The sequence below is a fragment of the Drosophila busckii genome, chromosome X (assembly GCF_011750605.1).
Source record: "Drosophila busckii strain San Diego stock center, stock number 13000-0081.31 chromosome X, ASM1175060v1, whole genome shotgun sequence".
NCBI classification, from domain to species: Eukaryota; Metazoa; Arthropoda; class Insecta; order Diptera; family Drosophilidae; genus Drosophila; species Drosophila busckii.
In genome coordinates this window covers 5,408,966-5,434,023 of record NC_046608.1, presented here as the reverse complement: position 1 = coordinate 5,434,023, position 25,058 = coordinate 5,408,966, and the positions used below count along the sequence as shown (strand labels likewise).

General features: G+C 36.7%; 1 long non-coding RNA gene across 1 annotated transcript; it reads left to right on the top strand.

Annotated features, from left to right (window-relative positions):
* The first annotated feature begins 9,363 nt into the window (after positions 1 to 9,363).
* Positions 9,364 to 14,954, top strand: LOC108606194. The gene is made up of 3 exons (XR_001915431.1): positions 9,364 to 9,433; positions 14,549 to 14,763; positions 14,902 to 14,954. It is a non-coding gene; the product is annotated as an uncharacterized LOC108606194 (long non-coding RNA).
* Positions 14,955 to 25,058: the final 10,104 nt, after the last annotated feature.

Genomic DNA, 25,058 nt, shown 5'->3' with positions numbered 1-25,058 from the left:
GAAAATTAATTCGCATTTCTCTTGCGCTGCTGCATTCACGCCCCCAACCCTCGCCACGCCCAACTTCAACGCAAGGGGTAAGCGAGCAGAGCAGGCTCGAATTTATAGCCCCGCACACTTGGCCTGGCTAAAAAGTTTAAATAAATGTGCAAACTTGAAAGCGAAAAATGCCAAAGACGACGACGGCCCAGGCCACTAAACAACAAAGCGACTGACGCGTAATACAGGACATTAGCCACGCCCACACGCCCACACGCCCACTCGAAGCTCTGGCAACATTTTTTTTGGCCTGCCGGCACTTGGCTTAGTTAGTTAGCCAGGCCCAAGAGCCATAAGCGCATTTCAAATTGAATGCAAAACGCAACTGACGCTGAAACTTGCAGCGTTGATTAGGGTTAAGCTTTCTATCTCTCTCGCTTTCTCTCTCTCTCTCTCTGGCTCAGCATTTATGAGAGTGGCAGCGAATGTGGCCTATAAAAAAATTTATTTTAGCCTTACAGCCGCCGCTTCTGCCTGTTTAGCTAACCTCAGCTGTTAATTATAGATAAGTAAGTGGAGCAATCATTTTCGTTATTTTAGTTTTATATTTTAGTAAGTTTAGCGCATGTTTTAGTTACTTGCTAAAAATTATTTGAGCTTATTTGGCATAAATTGTGTCCTATGTTATTTTATACACTTTTGCTATAATTTATCGATTATAAATAATTCGCATATTTGAGCTAATTCGAAATAAAGACGCAATTATTTGAAATTATTATAGAAAAATTAAGAAAACTTGAGATTTTTGACTTTAAAATAAGTTGAAATATTAAAAAATAACTAGGCACATTTTTTATTTATAGCCTCTCCTTATTTATTATTTATTTAAAAGCTCGCAGCTGACTGCCTATTTAATTACAATTGTAATTAGTTTAAATATTTTTAAAAACTTTCTTTAGCTACAAAACTGCCAAGCACAAATTTAAAATTAAATTGGATTTAAATTTTAATTTATTGGGCACTTGCGCGAAATAATTCAAAATAAAATTCTAAAAAAATATGCTGTTTATTATATAGAATTTTTATTGCTTTATTTTTCATAGATTTGTTATAATTTGTAATTGTTGCTTAAGCATAAACAATAATTTTCAATTGTTTGTAATCATTTGTAATTGAAAATATTTCAGGAATTATTTTGCAATTAAAAGTGATTGGAAATGGCAATTAACTTACTTGGATCAGCTAAAGCTTGCATTATATAAATTGCATAAATGGTAAGTGCTTTAATATAAATATACAATATTATATAAACAAGCTGACTTTATATACAGAACTTAAAAAAAAAAAACAGTTACAAAAATTTTTGTTGTCTTGGCAAGTCTTTAATTAAAAATTCTTATAGCTATGGATGCAGCTTCTAAGCAAAAATGTGAATTTTTTGTGAAAATTTGAATATCAACATCAAAAAATTCTTAGTAATTTGTTTGCAGCAAATTTAAACTAATTTATTGGAATTGATTTATAACTACAGAGAATCTAAAACGAGCGCTAACAAATAAAAAAAGAGCTGCTGCTTTTTACTTTTAAAAACAATAATTTGCTTAATGTAGTGGCAAGAGTAGAGCAATTGCTTGTTAAATTGCAATTAGTATAATGTAGCTTATAAACAATTTCTGGGAATTAACTGAGGAAATCTTAGTGCACTTGAAGTTTCCAAGAAAATTCAAAGCAATTAGCAACTGCAAATGAAGCGGCAGAGAAGTGAGAAAATCAAACAATTGAAGAGGCGAAGGCGTCATAATAAACAGCAAACAATTTGCAATATGGTGGGTGCTGTTAAGTGGGTGGTTGGGGTGGCTGGTTGGTTGGCATGCGCTTGCAGCAATTTGTCGCATATCAGAGACAATGACATTTAAATTTATTGCATGCCAACGTGTGTGTGTGTGTGTGTGTGTGTGCCTAATGATGGCATAATTAGCAGCTAGAAGAAGCGACCTGAGCGTTAATAATGACATAAAGTCAAAATTTGCAGCAAAGACAATTCGAGGCGAGTGCTGGGGCTTGAGCTTGGGCTTGGGCTTGGGGCATGTTAATTGAAAGCCTACTTATGCCAATGAGGCAGCCACTTGATGCAGCAGCAGTTATGTTATGATGTGTGTGTGTGTGTCGTTGTGTGTGTGTGTGTGTGGCATGTGGCAAGTGGCATTGTTGCCTAGCTATAAAGTTTTCTATTTAACGCTTGAGCGACACACACACACAACGACGTCTGCATTTTCTAGCTGGCAAAACCTCAAGCGCCTGTAAGATGAAAGTTTTCATCGACCCTTGTACGCTTCGTACTGTTCGTCCTCGTCGTCCTGGGCAACATTTTATTAGGTTGTGTCATTATCGTTTCCTAAGATGCTGCCAGACGCTGCTGTCGTCGTCGTCATCATCATCATCATCGTCGTTGGCTTGGAGTGTCTTGGCAAGTCGTCATGGATTCGCCGCTTGTTCGTCCTTTTCATACGCATCCTGCAATCCAATTTAATGTGCCACGTCCAGTGTCAAAGGTGACAATGGCAAATGCTCTCAGGCTCAAGTCTGTTGCCATCCCCTGATTTTGAATTTCGTCTTATTTATTTTTAATTTATTTTTTTGCCTTTTTTTTTTTTGTTCAGTCTCACATGTCCGTGCGTTGTCCTTTGCTTCATTTACTTTAGTATGTTAATTTTACATTTTAATGACACACACACACACACACACACATTTGTCAGTTCCAACTCATAAGCCAAATTTAATTCTATGCCATTTGTTAGTGATTTTTATACGCTAGATAAAATTCACATTCTATCCTTCGTCCTTGCTGCTGTCCCATGCTGTCGCTCGCTTCGCTTTCGTTTATTTTGTTGTCTATTTTTTGGGGTTGTGCCGCCTGCCACATGTGGCCATGATTAGAGTGGCGTCTAGGGAAATGAACGCTTGCTTTGCTGCAAAAGTATTTAAGTTTCTCTTTGGCTTTCAACACGCGCCGACTTTTCACTCCTCACTGATAAAGCCATAAAAAGCAACTGGCAGCATTCAAATCTATCGAAGGATCGATAATTTAAGCTATGCATACATCAAGTTTATTCTGCTTTTTTGAACTCTCATTATATTAATTTTCTAACTCGCAAGTTTTTCAATAACTAACATTCATTGCCCTAATGAGTTGCTCTTTTATCTAAAAATATCCTTTTATATATCGATAGGCATTTAATTTAATTTTATTAAAGTTTGATACTGTTGCTATTATAATAAATAAAATTAAATTATTGTTTTTGCTCATAAGTTAGATTTTTTAAAGCTTATCATTAGTAATTTTTTTTGTGTCCTTAGCATTTAGTAGCAGTCTTCGACTTTAGGAGAATTAAACTTTTAAAAACAATATTGCCGCACTGATTTAATTTATAATTTAAACATAATCACTTCGTTTTATTGCCTTTTAGCATTAAATATTATTTGATGATCTCTCTGTGCTTTGCCTTTGCTTATTTAGTCAATTTAATTGCTCTCAGCACCTAACGGCGCTTGCATTGCTTCAAAGCAAATGCACTTAAGAGAGCGCAAATTTCTTATCTCTCTTTTATTTTTTCAATGCAAGCGCAAGCCAACTGAGCATGGACATTGACTAAATGCGCGCTCTCTCTCCCACGCTCAAAGCAAAGAAGCGTGCGCTGCTTATCTTAGATCTGATCTACAAGAACAACAAGAACGCTTATGCTCTGAATAACGCAGTTAGGCCAAGCGCAAATGCCTCTGCTTAAATCAGTTTCTTTCTCTTTATTTCCCATGCGCGCATTGCTAGTGAGAGCAAGTCCACTAACCATGGGCGCTCTCTCAGTTGCTTATCTGCTTATCTGATCTGCCGTTAGTCCAAGCGCAAGTGTTTTGCCTACACTTAAGCAAAATCAATTCAGTTTTAATTTGAGCTGCTGCTTGAATGGAAGTGTGCAGTGAATTTTGTGCAGTGTACATATGCAAAGAATTTGCTTTTTAGCCTCAATTCGTAACGGTTTTCATTTGCTGCATGGTAAGTTAAATCAATTTAATTGCTAAGTAATTCAATCCCAATTTTATCGAAATGTATTGAAACTAAAGGGCAACATTTTTGCCTTTTGTTTATAACGTGTAATTATTATGTGTGTGTGTGTGTGTAGTTAACAAATGCTTTGACTGCTAATTCAATTCGATATCAGTTGACAAATGTAATTCAAAGCTACAACTGAGGCTAAAACAAATCAAAATAGAAGCTGCTGCAACAATAATGACAGACGATTTGATTAAATAGTTGATAGATTGATGCAGCATTTGATTATACTTAGTTATAGCTATAAACTTAAAGCTAAACGTTGCACTTAAATCGACTACGGCTTGGCACTTGGAGTTGTGTTTCTGAAGCTAAAATAAACAACCAGCTGCCCAAAGGGGCGATGGGAGGGGTGTTAGAGGGATTGTTGAACGGGTAACGGGAACCACAAAACATTTTGTTGGACAGCGAAACGGGCCCGGGCCGGGACCCGGACCCGAGCCAGGGCCAAAGGACACGACAACAGCAGCGACAGCTACAACTATCCCCCATAGCTGCTCCTCCTGCCACTCGCGTTGCGCCTGCTTTTTGTCCGTAATATGACAGGTGCCCCCGCCGGCCCCTTTGATGGTACCCACACCACCCATGGCATAAGCCCGAGCTGCGGGTCGCAGCGTTGCTACTCGCGGCCGCGCTTTGTCACAGGAACTGTTAATAATGTGTAGCCCGTTGCCCGAGCTGCGAGCTCCGAGCTGAGCTCGCGCCAGGAGGAACAGGAACAGGAACAGAAAATCAGCGTCATTGGCGCACCTACAACATGCGATGTTGTGGTCAGGGACAACTTCGTGCCGTATCAGCGCGTTCCGAATAAAATGCCCAAAAAATAAAAATCAACAAAACAACACAGAGCGAGAGCGAGAGAGAGAGAGAGAGAGAGAGAGCGCGACAGAGTGAGAGAGCAAACAGTAAAACGATATGCAGCTGCTTCTGCTGTTTGCCTGGACGAGATGCGAGGCTGCGGGTGCGGCTAAGGGGGTTGCCCAGCTTCGGGGGCCCAAGCCTGAGCCACTGCGGCGGCCTCAGACTGAATGACATGGCAGCCAGCGAACTGCTCCGCTGCTCTCCTCCGCTGCATCCAGCGGCATGTAATTTTCACGGTTTTTCACAAAATACGCGCACCAAACGCTAAACAAGCTCTGAGCTCTGGCTCAAAGCATTTTTCATCACATCCAAACGCAGCAATTGGGGCAAGCAGCTAAGCAAATGCTCTTGGCCAACAGTTCAATGGCAACGTTTGTTTGTCATTGTGTGCTTTGTTGTGCCTTGGCATAAACATAAAGCCAAAGAAACTTAACAAAACGTAAAGCAAAGAATACATTTTGATACACTCTGCAAAGCGATAAAATATTTGAGCATGAAAATTGCAAAGGTTAAAGTCTTTAATAATATCAAATAATAATAAATTCAAAATTTTTAAAGTTTTTTTTTTTAAATTTTGCTTTAAAATTTTTGCATTTTATTTGAGAAAGTTCAGTAAGCAAACTTTAGTTTTGTTTACTTTTATAGTAATATATATTTAAAATATAATTAATATAAAGCTAAAAAGCAATTTACAAAATCTATTAAAATAATTTTGTGGCGAGTGCTATACCTTGTTGTGTTTGTTGTTGGTTTTGTTATTATACATAAATAATGCAGTACAGGCGAATTGAGAATGAGATGACAATGCAAATTATTTAAGTTGATATAAAAATATATCATTTGCAGAAGCAGGTTTGAAACGTATTTAATGCTGAATGCTCAGGTATTTAAAGACAAGAAGTAGAGCTTATATAGTATATTTGCAAATATATTTTAGTTTTGAGCGAAAAAAAGCTAAAAGAATTTACATTGTTGAAATATAGGGTAGTGAGGAGTTAGTACAAAAAGTAAGTAAGTATTTTAATCAAATAGTTTTTTTAACTATATTTAAAAATATATTTAATAATTTAGAAATTAAATCTAAAAATATTTAAAATTAAGCAGCGTCTAGAGCTGAGCAGCTTGATGAAAGTTGGGTATATACTATATAGTAATATAGCGCATAGAGTTTAGTTGGGGCGGCAGCATAGGGGGCGGGCAATGCGTGTGTTGACTGAAGGAGAAGGAGAAGGAGAAGGAGTAGGGGTTGCGGGGTGGCGCGTAATGGGGTTTTGCGTAAAACAAAAGCGAGCTACGAAGCTACGCTGCATATGACAAGCAATAGAAATGGCCAGAAAGGAGGGTGCGGCAGGGGGTGGGGGTGCTGGAGGTTTGGCATGGCTTTTCGGCACCTACGTTGGCGCAACTAAAATTATGCAATGCCACGCCCCATGCACAAACACATGCACACATAAACTTACTAATACAGATGCATGGGTGTGTAGGGGTGGTGCGGGTGCGGGTGGGGGTGGTGGCCTGCGGCATGTGCTGCGTGTGCATTATAGCGTGCAATTTCTAGCCGCCATGCTGTGAGTGTCATTTAATGAGCGCGACGCGACTTGTTCGTTGGCAGCTTAACGATGGGCGGGGCTGGCGGGCGGGTGCGACTCGAGCTGCAGCAGCGCTTTACAATTTTCATAGGCATTCCATGCATTTGGTCAGTTTGATGTGGGTTTTCGTTTTGGATGTTCCCAGCACGCGATTTACACGCGCAAAAACAAAAAGAAACAACAACAACAACAACAACAACAAGAGCAGCGAGCAGCGGCGAGCAACGAGCTTTTGCTATCAACGTCAACAAATGTAGCGAGCCCAGCCGCATGCCTCTGAACTCTCCTGGCAACGCAACTTAATGCCACACACATGAACACACACACACACACACACACACATGTATGTATTTTTTTTTTTTGGGGAAAAATTCACGCCAACGCAAACACCAACAGCGCATCGAATCTTTTGGCCCAGCACCCATCATGGACATTCGCCTGCTCCATTGTCGTAGTCATCGTCGCTAACAATAATGAGTTCGTAATTTGATGTCGTTGCAGAAAATTGTTGAATTTACCCAAGTGTGTATACCCCATATGCATGTGTGTGTGCCTCTGTGTGTGTGTATTGGAAACTGGTCAGGTGGCCTGGCCAAAGGGTTAAATGCTTGCCGCTCTTTGTTTGCAACGTCGCGTTTTCAAATTGCGACTCACAATCTACGAATTCTATACAAAACACACACACACACACACACACGCACACACATGCACATGTTTGTATATGTGTCTGTTTTGTATGTGATTTATCAATGTCCGTTGTGCCATCATCCATCTAATCCGCACTAGCAAAACTAACATTCAAACACTCTGGACTGCTCTTTCAATTTTCTTAACAATTATTGTCGTCTTTGCTATTTTCGTATGTCAGCAGCATATGTTGCCCTGCCCCCTTTACTACGCCCCTGACTTTGCTTACAGCTTAATATAGATTTAGCTCTTTCATGCGTAAGTTGCAACTATTATTACAATTCAAACCAAATTCAGACTTATCAATTAACTTAATCTTAAGCCTACTACAGCAACTACGAAATATTCGAATTACACATAATTTTAACTTATCAAAAACCTTAATCTTAAGCCTACTGTACACTAGTCTAAGGCTCAAAAGGCTGCACTTCATTGATATTCAGCTTAAGCAAACACCAAGCAAGCTTCATTACAATAGCAGCATTATAATATTAATCATTGCATTTGTTTATTGCTTATTATTCAACTAAAACAGTTTGTCCATAAGTTTACTACAGCGCTGCTTATACATTTCTTTTCGTTATGAGCTCTTAGCAGCTAACGGCGCTTGCATTGCTTCAAAGCAAATGCACTTAAGAGAGTGCAAGTTTCTTATCTCTCTTTTTTTTTCAATGCAAGCGCAAGCCAAATGAGCATGGACATTGACTAAATGCGCGCTCTCCCTCCAACGCGCCAAGCCAAAAAAACTTGCGCTGCTTATCTTAGATCTGATCTACAAAAACAACAACAACGCTTATGCTCTGAGAAACGCCATTAAGCCAATCGCAAGTGTTACTGCTTTCTGCTCAGTCTCTTCCATTTTATTTCCCATGCGCGCACTGCTAGTGAGAGCAAGTGCACTCGAAGCTTGTGCGCTCTCCCACTCTCCAAGCTAAACTCTGGCGCTGCTTATCTTATATTTGATCAACCGTTACTACAAGCGCAAGTGTTTCGCTGTCTGTTTGGCTTAAGCAAAATCCATTCAGTTTTAATTTGAGCTGCTGCTTGAATGGAAGTTTGAGTATGCAAAGTGAAGTGAGTTTTGTTCGGTGCACATGTGCAAGGAATTTATTTTTATATTAATTCATCATTTGATGGTAAGAAATTCTCACCACAACTATTGATCTATAAATGTATGTATAAACAAATATTGATATACCAAGACACACTAAAAGTTAATAAATGGCTTGCATAGCTTCAGCTTGCATTAAATTAATAATTACTGTCATCTTTGCTATTTTCGTTGTCAACGGCACATGTTGTTTGCCTTACAGCCCCCCTCTGACCAGCGCTTCTAACTTTAATCACAGCTTAATATAAATTAATATTAGAGTGCAACTATTGTTACAATAACATATCAGAAACCTTAATCTTAAGCCTTCTGACTAAACAGCAGCGTAAAACACAAAAGGCTGCACAATATTGATATGACTTACATTTAGTTTAGGCAAAGACAAAACCAACTTGAGTATAATAGTAGGATTATAATATTTATAAGTGCATTTATTACTTATTATTCAACTAGAACAGTTTTTTAATAAGCTTACAACAGCGCTGCTGTTTCATTTAATTTGCATTTGTTTTCATATTTGCTCTTAGCTCACATAACGGTGCTTGCATTGCTTGAAAGGCAAATGCACTCAGAGTGCGGAAGTTTCTTTTCTCTTTTCTTTTTTCAATGCGCGCACTGCTAGTGAGAGTAAGCATAGGCGCTCTCTCAGTTGCTTATCTGCTTATCTGATCTGCCGTTAGTCCAAGCGCAAGTGTTTCGCTCTATGCTTTGCTTGCTTACACTTGAGCAAATTCAATTCAATTTTAATTTTTGCTGCTGCTTGACCGCAAGTGTTTGATGTGAAAGTGAACTGCATTTTTTTCAGTGTACATACGCAAAGAATTTCTTTTGAACATCAATTCGTATTTTTCTCATTTGCATGTTAAGGAATTTTTCACACCATTGTTGAGAGACCGTAACAATTAATAAATCGTTTGCATTGCAATTTACTGTGCCTGGTGTAAGCCACAATAATTTTTTGTTAATTTCTTAATGTTGTTCAAAATTGACGCTCAAATACTTTTGTGCTTTTTGCAGACTTACGATATAAATGAGCAGAATGAACTGGTCAATGGATTTCTATATATGAAGGAATAAACAATAATAAAAATTTGACTGGTAAGTGTTTAGGTTAATTAAAATTAATAATATTTAACTATTTTGCTAGTGCTAGTAAAGTTTCTTTTTGTTGTGAAATGTTATAAAAGCAAGTAAATAGTAATAAAGAAATGTTAAATAAATTAAAGAGCTTACAACAAAAGAAGCTTTACTATGTAACAAGATATTTATTAGTAAAGATATTTTAGGTTATTCTTACGCTTATGCTAAGCAATTTGCTACTATGTTTGGCATGTTGAGTAATCTTGAAACTCAAACTGAACTTTGAACTGCTGACGACAATGGCGCCGCCTTAGTTCTGCTCAATCTATTTTAAGATTGCTTAGCTGGCCAGATTATAAAGTCTTAGACTAACCACCTGCGCACAATTTGGAGCGCTGGTTTGGCCTTTCAATTTCCTTGACGACGACACATTAAACATCTTAGGGGTCTCTTGGCGGCCCGGGCTCGGGCTCGGACTCGTTGTCATGTCTGTCTAGTCAAGCAATTTTTCGGCCTAAATGGACATTGTCAGTTGCTTGGCTCGTTGTGTGTCCAGCGTGCTGTGCAAGATTGTGGTCGGTCAGTATGGCTGGGGCCATGGGCGGATGCAAATTGTGATGAAGGTAGGCCGAAGTCAAAGTGTGTGGGTGTGTGTGTGTGTGTGTGTGGAAAGTGACAAGAATAATGGACGGACTGAAGGAAAATTAATGACCGCTTGGCACTGTCGCTCAACAGATTTTTGATTAAAAATTTAAACATCACACACAACCCCCGCCCCGCCCACACACTTGAATGTCACGTCTTCACGTCTTGACTTGACACATTTTGGTGTCAGCTTGCCTCTTGGTCAACTGTCTTGACATTTGCCATATTTTTCAATGTCATGGCTATAACAAGTTGAAGCTGATTTGCAGCTTAAACGCTTTAAGCTCAATGACGACCTCTGGGAATGGAATGGGGGCGCACACCCAAATCAAACTCAACTTAACTAAACACGCCTTAAATGGGTATTATCTGCTCTCGCTCCCAGCAACAGCAGCAGCAGCATCAGCAACAACATTTAATTTCAATAAGCCAAAGAAAAAATAAGAAGCCAACTGGTCAACTGCTGTGGGCTGGGGGCTGGGACCACCTGTGACCAATTTCGATTATGAGACTTGGCAACTTTTCCGCTTTTTTGTGCCATGTTTTGCTTCGAATTTTTCGTCAACCGTTTTGGGTCGCCTCAAGACAACCCCAAAGGCGTTGTAAATTTTTGTGCCTCATAAAACTCAACCACCCAAACGTGTCTGCCCACCCCCCACACTGCTAACGCACAGCAGTTCATTTTTTTTTTTTTTATCTTGAGGGGAGTTCATTGGGGTTGGGGGTTGGTTGGACGGCTAATCAGCTTCCGCATTTTTTTGATAGCGAGAGCTCTTTGGGCTGCCCGGCGGGCGTGTAACGGAAATCGCAAGTAGCTTAGCCTAATATGCTTTGTGTTTTGCTGTTTATTTATTTACGCCACTTTCGCTTTGTTCTCTCCCTCTCTCTCTCTCTCTCTCTCTCTGTCGAGCTTTCTGCTCGAACTTTGCACAATTGTTGGGTCATTTGTTTTACTTGGCCTCAAATAAATCCCAATCTATAATTCATGTTGCTAAGTTTCAGCTTTCAGTGCCTGGCTCAGCTGCTTGACCAATTGGACACGCTAACGCGTTGCTGGCTAATGTGCAACATATGCTTGCTAACAAATAATCATAAATATTAAAAAAAAAAATACTCACAACTAAAAGTTGTTGTGCAGTCTATTAAAAAAAAAACATAAATTATGCAAAGTATATTGACTGCAAGCTTCGAAACAAATAAGGCGCAGCTACTTGCACATTAAAAAGCGTTGAGAGAAATCAATTTCAATACGAAATTAATTTTATTTTGAGCTAAAGTTGCGTTTAGCTGTTTAAAGCAAAGCAGAGCTATTTGTTTAGTATATAAAACTGTACATAATATTGCTAAGATTTGTATAATTTGGTTAAGCAAACGAGAAAGTATTTGATTGAACAATTTAGAAATGAGTTTTTTGCTTTTAAAATATTATTTGTCTTAGAAAAATATTTAAAAATATATTTACTATTTAAATAAATCATAATTTCTTTAATAGCTACACTAATGTTTTGCTACATTTTGTTCAATATATTTTTTTTTACTTTATACGCATTTGTTTAAAATAAAATACTAAGCAGCTTAGTTAATTTAAGCAATATTTTAGCTTACTTTTATTTTCTTACTCAAATTTATTCAATTTAATGAACCAAAAGCAAAGTTTTATGACTTAAGCGCGCAATATTCAAGCAGCTTATACTTTAATATGCATTTTGGCATTATTTTTTCTGCTCATATTATGCAGATTTAAGAGTAATTAGCTTGCTTGCAAATAATCTATGAGTGCAAAATCCATGCGCCTAAAATGCTGCAACGCAAATAATTAATAGCGCCACACTGATTTGTGATTTGTGTTCCCGCCCCCGCCCCCATGTGTTGACCACTCAGTGAGTGAGTTATGTCCTTAGCTGCATTCTGAGCATAACAAGAAGCTGCATGTGCTGTGGGTGCTGGCTGGAGTGGGTGGTGGGTGGCTGGGTGGTTGTTTGTTCGGTTGGGCAGGTTAATCGGAGGCGCCAATCGCGACACCAATTGAAGAAATTAATCAAAGCGGCAAAGTTGTTGAGGCAACAAAATGATTTATGTGCGAGCAAATAATTTGGACATAAAGGTAACAAATACTTTGATAATCATAAATCACAACACGTCGACACACAAACACTCAGATTGTGTGTGTGTGTGTGTGTGTGTGTGTGTGTGTGAAGTGCTTGCTTTCAACCGCACACGGACCCGAAGAAAATAAATATATTCAAATAGCTGGGACGGGAGCGAGAGCGGGTGAGGATTTTCTGCCTATAATTGTGTAAACAGTTTCCATTCATTTCGTCGACGTTTGTCTTTCATTTTGTATTCGCGTGCGTTAACCATAAATCATCAAGAGCTTTGCTTGCTCCCTCGCACACTTGCTGCAACTTTTAGGGGGGAGGGGGGCCAACAACATATGAATTAGAAATTTGTTGCAAGTCTTTGGGTTTTTGTCTTTCGGCACTTTCGGTTTTGTTTGTCGGCCTGTCGCTCACTCTCTCTCTCTCTCTCTCTCTCGCTCTCTCTCTGTCCGCACGTGTTGACGTGCATGAAATTCTTACGGTAAAGGATTTCATTTCATTACATTTCATTTCGTTTCATTTGCGCTTTGCCGCACGGCCGCCTCATCCTTAACCCCAATCCCCGAAGCCCTCAACTCGTCCATTGTCTCACGTAGCATAGACAACAACTTGGCCTAAAAGCCACTGGCCCTTGTCTCGCTGTCCTTGCCACAACTCCTTTCTATGCGTGTTTATTTGATTTTTGTTTTGAATTTTTACTCGCCCCAGGTTTATTAGTCTGCGTTTTGGTGGCTGCCGCTTTGGCCATAAATCCTGCAACGTGTCCTGCATTCAATTTCTCGTTTTTGCCCCCATGCCACATGCCGCACGTAGCATGTAGCACGCTTTGTAGTTCGCGTTGCAGTTTAAGCTTTCAACACGATTTTACGACTCGCATGTTTATCTGTTCACTGTTCTGTTTTTGTTTTTGTTGCTGCAGGTGACGAATCTTAAATTTATTTTGCCATTTTTTTAACGCTCTGTCAAAGTTCAAAGTTCAAACTTTACAATATTTAAGTGTTAAATATTTAAAAAATGTTTGCTCATATTTAAAACAGCAACAGACGCATACAAAATTTGTAATAATTAAACTATTTTATTATTTCATATTGACACATTTTTATTTAATTTTATATTTATTTCATAAGCTATATTTATTGTTTTAATTGAGCTTTAAAATTCGACAATTTTCAAGGAATAACAAAGCAGCACTTAAATACATTTCATTACTTTGTTGTTGAATAATAATAATTGCTAAATGATTAAGAAGCGTAAAATAATAATTATATTTAATAAGCAAATATCCTTTGGCGGAGATTCCTGTTACTACTCAGTCTTCTCTAACAACAAGCAATTTAAATCTGAAATATTTAAAATATAAATAGAATAAAATGAACTACTAACTACTTGGACAATTTTGTAGACAGACTTTGCTTATGAATAAATTAATTTAATTTGACTGCTATACATCGAACGTAATACGTTCAACATATACTTAATTTTTTTTTCTACATATTACCCGATTGATATTTGCGTTGTATTTAAATGTCAAATTTTTCAAATTTATTTGAATAATTCTGGTACACATAGCTTAAAGTAAACTACAGTTGTGCAAATTCAATTAAATTGAATTCAATTTTTTAAAATCGATGCCATGCAATGGCCACAATGCCACTTCCACTTCCGCACGAGCAGCGCCAGCAGCAGTAGCAACAACTACAGCAGCAGCAGCAATATATATGTATTAAAAAAAAAAGGGTTAAAACAATAGAAAATGCTGGCAGAGACTTGGGAGGGAAACTGTTGTGGGAAATGAGTTCGAGTTCGAGTTCGAGTTCAAGCGCCGCAAAACAATTTCTTATGTGTATTATATGCTGTGAAACGCTTTTAACGGCCCTGTACAGCTGTTGTACACACACACACACACACACACACACATAGACATAATGTCAGGCTATGCCTGCGAGCCAAATCATTATTACAACAACAACAGCAACAATATAAAATAAGCGCAGCACTTGCTGCTTTTGCCTCGAGTCTCAAAACTTGGCGGCCAACTCTGACTCCGACTCCGACTCCGACTCCAACTCTGGATACGTCTGTTGCTCTCGCACCATTTGCTCGACATTTTTCAAGCGAAGTCAACCACCCAAGCCGAGCCACGGACATCGAATCCTTTCGTTCATAAATCAAGTCTTTGGTTTAATTAAATCTTGTGTTGGCGGTAAAAACGCTAAGAGACGAATAAAAAATAAAACAACTGCAACAACAGCAAAACAACAAAAGCATGAAGCAGCATATACGCTATAAATAAAATAAAATATAATTTATGCATAATATATAAGATATATACACTTTATGCTTAGTATTACTTTTTAGCTCGCATATAATAATTTCATTTATTTTGCAGGGTATGCGCTGCGCGTCTTTTGGTTTCGCTGTCTACCAAATATTGTGCTATGGCTACAAGGCATTATTTGAACTATTTATATATATTTGCTCTGTCGTATATACATATGTACAATATATAAACTGGGTTGGAATTGAAATAAATGCGCAGCGAGCTTTAAACTGTCGGCGGCGATTGCTAAGAGCGCAACAAACTAAGCAAAAACTGTTGGAATTGTAAGCATAAAATGAAATACACACTGCTGAAGCAAAGTATTTTGACAAGCAATGGATTAATGTATAAATATAGCTATAAATATTATATACAAAAAAGCATAAAACTTATTAATTTTAATTTTATTTGCTCGCTTACAGGTACTGCAAATCGAATTGCTTATGGCCAAGTTGCAGATTGTAGCTGTTGTGCAATTTTTAAATATATATTAAGGTATTTATATATTATACAAATAGCTAAAACCAATATACTTAATATATTTCTATTTTGTTTGCAGAACAAGAATTTATTCATTGCTTCAGTTCGAACAACAGCACGTTGAATATACTTCGGCACTTGCTAGTTGACTTCATCTCTAAATGGAACAGCTGCTTCACATACTGGATAGAAGCCTGAACTATTAACAGTCCAAGGATCTTGCTATAGTCGATGCTGCGTTCTGTAGCGAAAGCGGATGCAGCTGCGCTGAGGACTACAACGGCAGCAATAGCTGGCAGTACTGCTTGAAAGGCTGTTGAAACAATTACTTATATTTAAATATTGTTTGTAATTTAAGTTTGTAACTATTTATAATTCATTCTATTGCAAAATTTAGATTTTCTATATGTAATATTTTTAATTTGTATGCAAAATTTGTAAATAAAGCTTCCAATCCTTAAAGGACATACATTTTAGTGCTCTTAAGCATCGATTGCATATCAGGATTTTCAAGATTCCACAAAAGTAGTGTAAAACAAGTTCGTTGCTTAATTCTTTTTTGTTTACATTTTGTATGGCCAAATTTCATTGTTTTATAGCTGCTGCTCCTTTGTGATCCTTGCGATACCAAAAGGACATGCATTTTCGTGCTGCTGGGCATTGCATCTATCAAACTGCATTCGAGAATATTTAGAATTTGGAAAAAAAAATTTCTTGAAAAAATTTACAGGGGGTGGGTCGCTAAAATTGCTCCAAAAACACAAAATGTCCTTTAACTCGGAAACTACAAGGACTATAAGCATGTCCTTTGGTGTGCAGCTAGTGCTGCTCGAGAGCTTTCAGAATATACCACTCAAAGGACGAAAGTCCTTACAGAAGCGGAGAAAAACAGCATTTTTCGTATACAGAAAATAGCTCATATCTTGCGAATCCTTGCTAGGATCAAGACGAAACTAATGCCAAACGATTGCTTTTTAAAAGCTCTATTAGCTGTGCAAAGCACATCCTGATAGTCCTTAGAAAATAAGGATTTTATGTTTTTGTATACTTTTTTTTGTGCACTGACCTGAAATTTTCTAAGTCGATGCATATTATGATGAGCCCATAACTTTTTGATGCCAATCGATAGAGTCACGTGCTGTGAGTGCTGAGTGACAAACATTTTGGGAATGCGAGCTAATCCTGCTGAAATATAGCCACTTGTCGCTAGAGGATCGCCAGTGCACACTGGGTCCAGTTGTATGAGGAGAGCGGCCAAAAATACTTCTAGTAAGAGTAGGGGCTTGAAACTTTGCACAAAATTTTTATAAAATTCTATAAATGTTGTTTAAAAATAGCTGGATCGACCACATTATTCATTATATGCCATATGAAGAATTCCTTCTGAAAATATTGTTTTGTATGACAAAATCTTTTTGTTTTACATTGCATTTGCAAAAAAAACTATCAGATTGTTCATTAAAATAGCAACTTTATATAACTCAGAGCAAGTTTGGTCAAATCGGGAGATCAAAATATATTCCATAAGAACTATTCTGTTTGAAATTAAATTTGTTGACAAACCACAAAAATCTTAACATCAACCCACTCCATATATTTTATATTAATAATTTATACATAATTAGAAAATATAATTATCATGGTTATAATATACAAATATAAAATAAAATTGCAAATGTATTTTGTAAAATTTGAGAGCTTATATTTACATTTGCATAATAAGCTAATGTAGAACTGTGCACCTTCGGCACTTAAGAACTATTAAATCAATTAATATTTTGTTATTCTATAAGAATGTGTTATAAAATATACGTAGAAAAATTTGGTGATGATAGTTTATAGTGCCTTCACAACTAAAAGCTCTATCGAAACACAGCAAAGACAAGCACAGAAAGTCCACAATTAAGTACTAAACACAATAGCGGTTTACACAAAGCACAGCTGCAAGAACATATAATTTTTGTTGTACATATATAGTAAATACCTTTATTAATAATATTAAACCCTTTCATTGCCCAATAACTTTGATTTACTTGCTGTTTTAATTATTTTCTGGCGAGCTCTACTTGCAAGTTGCACGCAACAATACAAAATTATTATCATGCTGTCTCTTTCGATGCTAATTTTGAAGAGGACAGTTAGAACAAAAGAAAAGCAAGTATACAGAAAAATAGCTAGACCAATTATGAAAAAGTGTTGATACATGAAAAGTCAAAATTTTGACTTTGCATTTTTTATTTTTGACCTATGGGGGGACCCACTGTGCTATGGGGGGACCCACTGTGCAGTGTTTGGCAGCACTGAAAAGTATGCAATGCATTTTGCGTTGTACAATTAACCTGCGAAATTCTGTTCATACTGCTACGCAGTTCGATAGATTTGATTAATTGATTGATTTGATGATTGCAAGGATAACAAAGTAGCAGCACATAAGCAAGGCGACCTATGATTTCAATACGAACTTTAGCAAGTTGCAGCGCAGCTAAGAAGAAACGCAGCTAAATAAGTGTAACGCCATTTAAAGATCAGCTCACAAATAATTAACATAAACAACATAATTAATTAATGCATTATTGTTGGCAACAGTTATTAGAACAAAAGCAATGCAGCTGACTAGCTTTTTGTTTAAAATGTAAAATTTGAAGCACAAAATCAAATCGAACTTTGCTGTTTCAAATGAGCAGCAGTTCAGCTGCTGACTCTAAAGCCTAAGCTGAGCAACTACGGCCCAAGCTGAGCTATTGGAAGCACATTCTTGGAGAATTGAAAGATATATGAAGTCAGAGTGTGTTACACCTGCGTTGAAGCCAAGTTTATTCAAAATGAAAAACCAAAGCTCACAAATTGCTGCTGCAAACAAACGCTATGAACGTTTGATTAAACACACAAACACAAACACACACACATACAAGTGTAATTTGTATGTAGTTGACCAAACAGTTAGAAATTTATATTTTCTACAAATAGATATTTATTTTTTTTTTGTTTTGCTTGATGTGCTGACTGCTCTCAAGCGAAATATTTTAATAATATATGTGCTGCATGTGCCTGAGTGTGTGTGTGTGTGTGTGTATTGTGGATTTCATTGTTAATTTGTAAGCCTTGGCCAATAAGCTGTGTGTCAATTGGCAGCAGCAGTTGTCATGACAGCAGCAAATTCTCTGCTGCTCTCCTCACTGTTCATTAATAATATTTGCAGCAATAAACGCACGTGTATGTGTATGTGTATGTGTATGTGTGTGTGTGTGTGTGTCTGTTTGAGATTTAAGTTAGTTTTTGGCATTGCTAGCACTAATTGGGTTTTTGAGGCAACAACGACTGCTGCATATCTCAATTGAGTAGACCGCATTAAAATGAATGCAGACCTGGTCAAAATCACCAATGAATAGCTCGAACAGCAACTATTTTGTCAGTAACAACATAAAGTTTGTTATTTCCAACCACTGAATGCAACAACAAAAAAAAAAAAACAAACAAATTTCAAGCTAAAGGGTGCTACTCTTATTGTTTACCACAAGCTCAGCTCAGCTCAGCTCAGCTCAGTTGAGTTTTTGCTAATTTCGAGTATTGCCATCGTAAATCTTTTCATTAAGAAAACTTTGCATAAGTTTTTAGCCATGGACAACCCCCAAGCCAAGCCAAGTCAAGCCCAGCCAACCACCCACTCATTCATTTCTTTGCTTTGGGCTTGGCTGGGCTGGCGTGTTTTCGTTATTAGTCTGATTAATTTGGCTCTTTTCATAAATTGCCAAGAGCATCCAAGCCGCAGTTTGCTGCTGCCCGCGTGGCATGCCACCAAGCAGCGGCAAGTTGCCCTTTTCAACCCAACAACAACAACAGCAACAGCAGCAGCAACAACTTTCGGACTGGCAAACTCTTCACTGAACCACATCATACATTATCCTAATAAAGGATAATTCATTAGTATCTCAACTTTTTGGCATTTTTTGAAGTCTTCAGCTTAATTGCTGCTGCTTCGCCGTCGCCTTCGCTTTCGACTTTAATGCGCGCTTCGTTCTTTCGTTGCTTGATTTGTTTTCCATTTTGCAATTTTATTGCCACAACGCGCGGCTGCTATAATAAAAATTCCACAGCGCTGCAATTTAGTCTATAACGGAATGTTTATTAATAAAAATAGAAGCAGCGCAACACACAAAAAAATTGTAAAATCAATAAAATTTGAGCGCGTAGCTGCAGCTTTAAATTTGAAAAATTGCCAGCAGCCAAAAAGGTAAAATGCCAAGTGTGTGGCATGTGGCAGCTTAAAATAAGATGCCACACACACACACACACACACACAGACACAGACACAGACAGGCGTCACTCATTATGCATTGTGGCATGCGCTGCCTTAACTTAAGTCTCTGACATATATTAGTATAGATTTTTAATGGATTTTGGCGTTAAACTAATGTCGCAGCAGCTGAAGCAGCAGCAGCAACAACAACAACAACAACAACAACAAACTGCACACTAGACACATGTGGTTGTCTCGTTTATCCTTCCATGTATACATGTGTGTGTGTGTGTGTCTGAAACTTTCGTAAGCTGCCTTCGGTCCCCAACATATTGTCGGCGGTTAGCGACTTGAAAGGCGATTCGTTTCAGCTTCGCAAACTATTAATTTTCAAAGCAGCTTTACTTGCTTTTAAAAACACACACACACACACACACACAGACATACAGCTTGCTGCTATGCATTTTGTAATTATTTTTTAACTCGCTTAGCTGCAAAAACTTAGCTGAGCAATTTTATAAAAAGCTGCACAAGCTGCACAAAACATAAGCGTAGTCTAGCTAAGTGTTAAAGGGGTCTTCAAAATATAAATCAATATGCTGCTAAATTATATATACTGCTTAACAAATTAATTATATTAATAGTAAAAAAACTATTTACTTTTATTACTAAACTGACTACGCACATGCATAGTTTTCTTCGTTTTTGAACATAAATATTTTCAGAAAAATAAAGCTTTAATCTATTAAACTAAAGAAATTATCAAAATATGCCTTAGTGCTAAAATAAAAATCTACTTAAATTATTAATCAGCTGTGACAGTTGCCCATAACTTTTTGCTTTGTTTAAGTAACAAATAACAACAACAAGCAGTTAAATAATATCATAATAATAATAAATAAAATAAAAAAATTAAATAAAATATAAAAAATATAATATGCACATAAATATAAATTTTGGTAAAGGCAAACTTTCATTATTGAAATTTATAATAGCTAAAGCCTTTGCTTAACAATAAATATATTTTTTTAAGCATAAATATTTGTTTTTAATTTTATTTTTATATAAAATGAATGGGTACAAAGCAGTAGTGAAATTGTATTGTGTTAAGCAGCGCAAGAAACTGAGCCCATTGAGCTCTATCCCTGTCTGTATGAGCCGCAAGAACTCGGAGACTGCACGAGCTAGAGTAACCAAATTTCGGATATAAATACTTTTATTTTTGAAGCATATCTAGAGCATAATAATTTTTAATTTATAATTATATGTATATATTATTTATTTTTTTTTACGCTTAACTATTTGCTTAAGTTTTTTTCGTAAAAGTATTATAGATTTTTTTTAACAATAAGCAAATTTATAATTAGTATTAAATTATTTGTATTTTGAATTTTTTAACTGTACTATTTTAAACTTATTTACATTAAATTTTTTTTATTTGCTTTGTTTTTCTATAAAAACTGCAGAAAAAGAAACATGCGCTGCCCCTCCCCGCTTAGCAGCTTAACGCCTTTCAATTTGCCCACCGTTCTCACACACATACGCACACATAGAGAGACAAACGCGGCGTGTGGGCAAACAAATCGAAACAGCTGCCTCTATGGCCATCTCGCTCGCACATATGCAGAGCCAAGGCATATGCCGAACATTTTCTTGAATAAATGTTGCGGTTAACCACAACTTATAATTGGTCGAAATGCCTTGCGCTCGACTGAAGCGGGAGGATGTGGCAACTTACCCTTAAAAACAGGCACTGTATGTGTCTCTATGTGTGTGTGTGTGTGTGAGCTACAAGCGCGCTTAGTGCTAAGCAATTGTTTTAATATAAAAATAAATTATTAAAATTAAATAATAAATTTGACGTTATTTGACGCCACTGCAGCTAAAGCTTTTATGCTAGCGCCATCTGTTGGCTTAGCGCTGCAACAAGCACGCGAAAAAAAAATGCCAAGCGCAAAGAAAAAAAAAATAAATTGCTATATATAAAAATGTTGGAAGCAGGCAACGTCTTGGACTTGGCCAAGACGCAAAATGGGTCGCGACCCTGGCTGCCGCTTCAAAAGGGGGTGAATGTCTAAGGTTAAAGTCTTGTGCGCAAACTCACACACACACACACACACACACACATAGCTCAAGTGCTGAAGCAACCCCAAGTTGTAATTTTTTCTTAGCTTGCGAGCATTTTTCTTAAGCAAGAAAACTTTGGCAAGCTTTTGCTTTGATGAAATTTTTTAAGTTTTTGCATTTTTCTTTGCTGCAGCCATAATCGAAGGCTGTGCGCTAGATGGCGCCACGCATGCCACAAAAAGTGCAACACACACACACACACACACATAGCAAACAAAATTGTTTGGCAATAAATAAACATGCGTAATGAAAACTAATGAATAATGTAATCATTTTCCATTTTCTAATTTTGATATTTTAATTAAAATGATTTGCAACTCGTAAAAACCGCAAAACGATTTCAAATCATGCCAGAGAGCCCCAAAAGTCCCGCGTTGGCTAAAATGTTATTCAAATCATATCATACATACATTAGTTGTCATCTCACTCGCACACACACACACACACACGCCATTTTGTTTTAAAATACGATCGCATTTATTTCACAATTGCCAAAAATCAAAATCATTTTCGTCGCTGTAGCTGCCAGAAACATGAGCCCCCCCCCCACCCACCGCCACCCAACAGCCAACACACACACACACACACATGCACGTGTGTATATATGTGTGGGTTAACCTTTTGTGTGGTAATTGAAACGAGCTACGCTTTTTGTGCATTTTGGCTGGAGTGGTCAGCGCTTTGAATGTTTAAATGTTTGAATTTGTTGTTGTTGCTGTGCGACCAACAAAATAATAGAAATATGCTTACTATAATGAATATAATAATAATATGCATGCAATGCATTTTATTAAATATGAAATATGATTTTTGCAAGCCAATTGAAATTTTAATGTATGTACGCCAACAGCAAATAAATAAATACATAGCCCCCCCTCACCAATAAAATTGCTAATAAATAAATGAAAAAAGCAGCAGCAGCAACAGCAACTAACTAAACAGTCATTTGCATTTAGAATTTAGACAAATTTAAGTGGCATGTGAGTTTAATTTAAATGGCTTACTAAACTAAATGGAGAGTGGAGCGAGAAATTTTTGAAATTAACAATTAAATAGTGCATTAAATTATAATTTTTTATTTTGCATTCATATAATGGCAAGCTAAACTAATTGAAGAAGCAGCAAGCAACTCAATCTACGAGCAGCTGAGGCGGCTTAAATTGAAAAGTTTGGACGAAACATAGACAAATATTCTAAAAACTATTTTTAAGCTCTACGTACTTCAAAAGCTGCTACAATTCTATAGAAAACAACTGTCTAAGCTAAACTAAGTTCCATGCTATTAATTAATAAAGTAAACTATATAGATTTGCTTGTTTAAATATTTGTTATGCAAGCTCGAAATATGTGTTAAAGCCTGAATATAATTTGCTAAGTTCTGTTGTTAGCACAATTATTAAAGCCTCAACTTAGCCCAGAGTAAATTTTGTTAAGCTTCGATATCATAATTTGTTATATAAATAAATTATGAATAAATAAACTGCTACAAGTCTTAAGAGTAATATGCAATTTAGTCCGATTCGAAGAAGCGAAGAAGCTGGGCCTGATAGAAGCGGACGGCTGCAGGCAATGCAAAGAGCCAGAACCCTAGAACACCTGCTATGCACGTGTGCGGCACTTGCGAGAACACGCATAAAATACTTAAACGAGTAAGAGATACCCACACTACAAGCAGCAGCAAGGCTAAGTCCTGGAGTCCTGGGCGTCAACATACTGAACGAACTAAACAACACCTAAACGCTCCGTGACAGACTCCGGCAACACTAAGGACTAAAGATGGTCCAATCTTAGCTTTTATATATGCTGAGTTGCATCTTTATAGCAGCTCAGCAAACTTTCAATAATATAAATAAAATCTATATATTTTTATTTACAACTTACCTTGAAGCCAAATCTTTTGCTGTGCGTTGCAAATTGTAAGCTGAGTAAGTTTTCAAAGTCAAATGTTTTTTATTTCTTAGCTTCGTTTTTTCAAGCTTTAGCTTCAATTCCAAGCAGACTTTGCTTTTTGTATTGCTGGACAACAAGTCTATTGAAGTTAAGCAGCGCTAAAAATACAAAAAAATATAATTATATTTTATATATTAATAGTAATCAAAATTCAGCAACTAAAATGTTTGCAATGTGCAACAAACTAATCGAAGATATGTAAATATAAATATAGTATATATATAATATAAATAAAATGTATAATAAATGTAATTTTGTTATGCTTATATTTTTTATAATTGTGCATAAGTTTTAGTTGCAACTTTCAATGTTTTCAGCGCAGCGTATAAATATTTATTTGTTAATAATTAGAAGAACTGCTACAAATAAATAAATAATATGCAATTAAATTAATTGATAAATAAGCTAAATTGTAAACTATGAATTAAGTGTGTTAAATATTTGAGTTAAAATAATGCAAACAAGCATTTCAATTAATATAATATAAATAAATATTAAATAAAATAAATGGATATAAATCAACCTAAGGCCATTAGCACTCAGCAGCTTGAGTTATGATATTCCAATTTGTGTAATAAGTAAGCTTGTAAATAAATAATAAAAATTACTATAATAAAAAAACAAACAACAATTTAATTAGCAACAAATTGCAATTTGTTTATAATACTTTTTGTCATGCAAATAAGCTTGAGCTTGAGCTCAAGTTTCAGTTGAGTTCCAAAAGTTTATAGAGCAAGCAATTGCACATTGCTGAAATTAATCAAATACTGACTGAAAATTGTTTAAAGCAATAAATAAACTTTGCAGCTTGTATTTATTACATAAGCACATAAATTGTTTGCATATTTTAGTCAAAGATTTTAGAGCCTTGGCGCTAAGATTTATATGTCTGCGAAATTCAATCACGCGTGCTCGCTCTCGCTCACACACACACTCTCACTCTCTCTCTCTCTCTCTCTCTCTCTCTCTCTCTCTAGCTGTAGCTGCTGCTCTATTTCTCAATTCACAAATATGCAGCTGTGCAAATGCAATCAATTTAGTAGCAAATTGCATAATTCGACTTCAATATAAATTTTCGTTGCGTTGAGCCTAAAATGTTGCCAAAATGTCGCCATATACACACATATATATGTGTGTATGCATGTGTGTGTGTGTGTGTAGTCGTGCATTAAAATTAATTAGATTCGAGGGAGTAATGCCAGCGACAACCGCACGAATTAATTGATTCAAATCAATATTCGGCATTTCGAGGCCCGCACCGAACAACAAAAAGCGCAAAAGCGAGAGAGAGCCCTCCAAAAATTTGCCACCCACTCTCACCACTCCAATCCGCAAACTGTCAGCCATCAGCCCCAGCAACAACAACAGCAACAACAACAGCAACAACAACTAGTTGTTGGCCACACTAACAAACCATATTGAAAACGTGCTCCAATCGTTGAATGTTGAGTTTGATTTGTCTGACAGTTTTTGGTAGCCAACTGCTCTTCGCTGCTGTTGCCTTTGCTTTTGTCTTTTGCCAAAAATGCATTGCAATGCACTATGGGTCGTTTCTCGGAAAAAGTGATATAAATGTGATTTTTACAAGTATGCAGATTTGAAAAATTTGAATGCTAACATATTTAGAAATGTTCAAGCTGTTATGTTACATACCGCAAATGTTAAATTAACAGTCGAATTTTTCAGTAACAGCTGTTAAAGTCAGCTGTTGCAAGCTAACAGCACGTGCTTAACATTAAAGTGAATTGCGCAGTACATTTTGAAATTATTATTTCTTTAACAAAA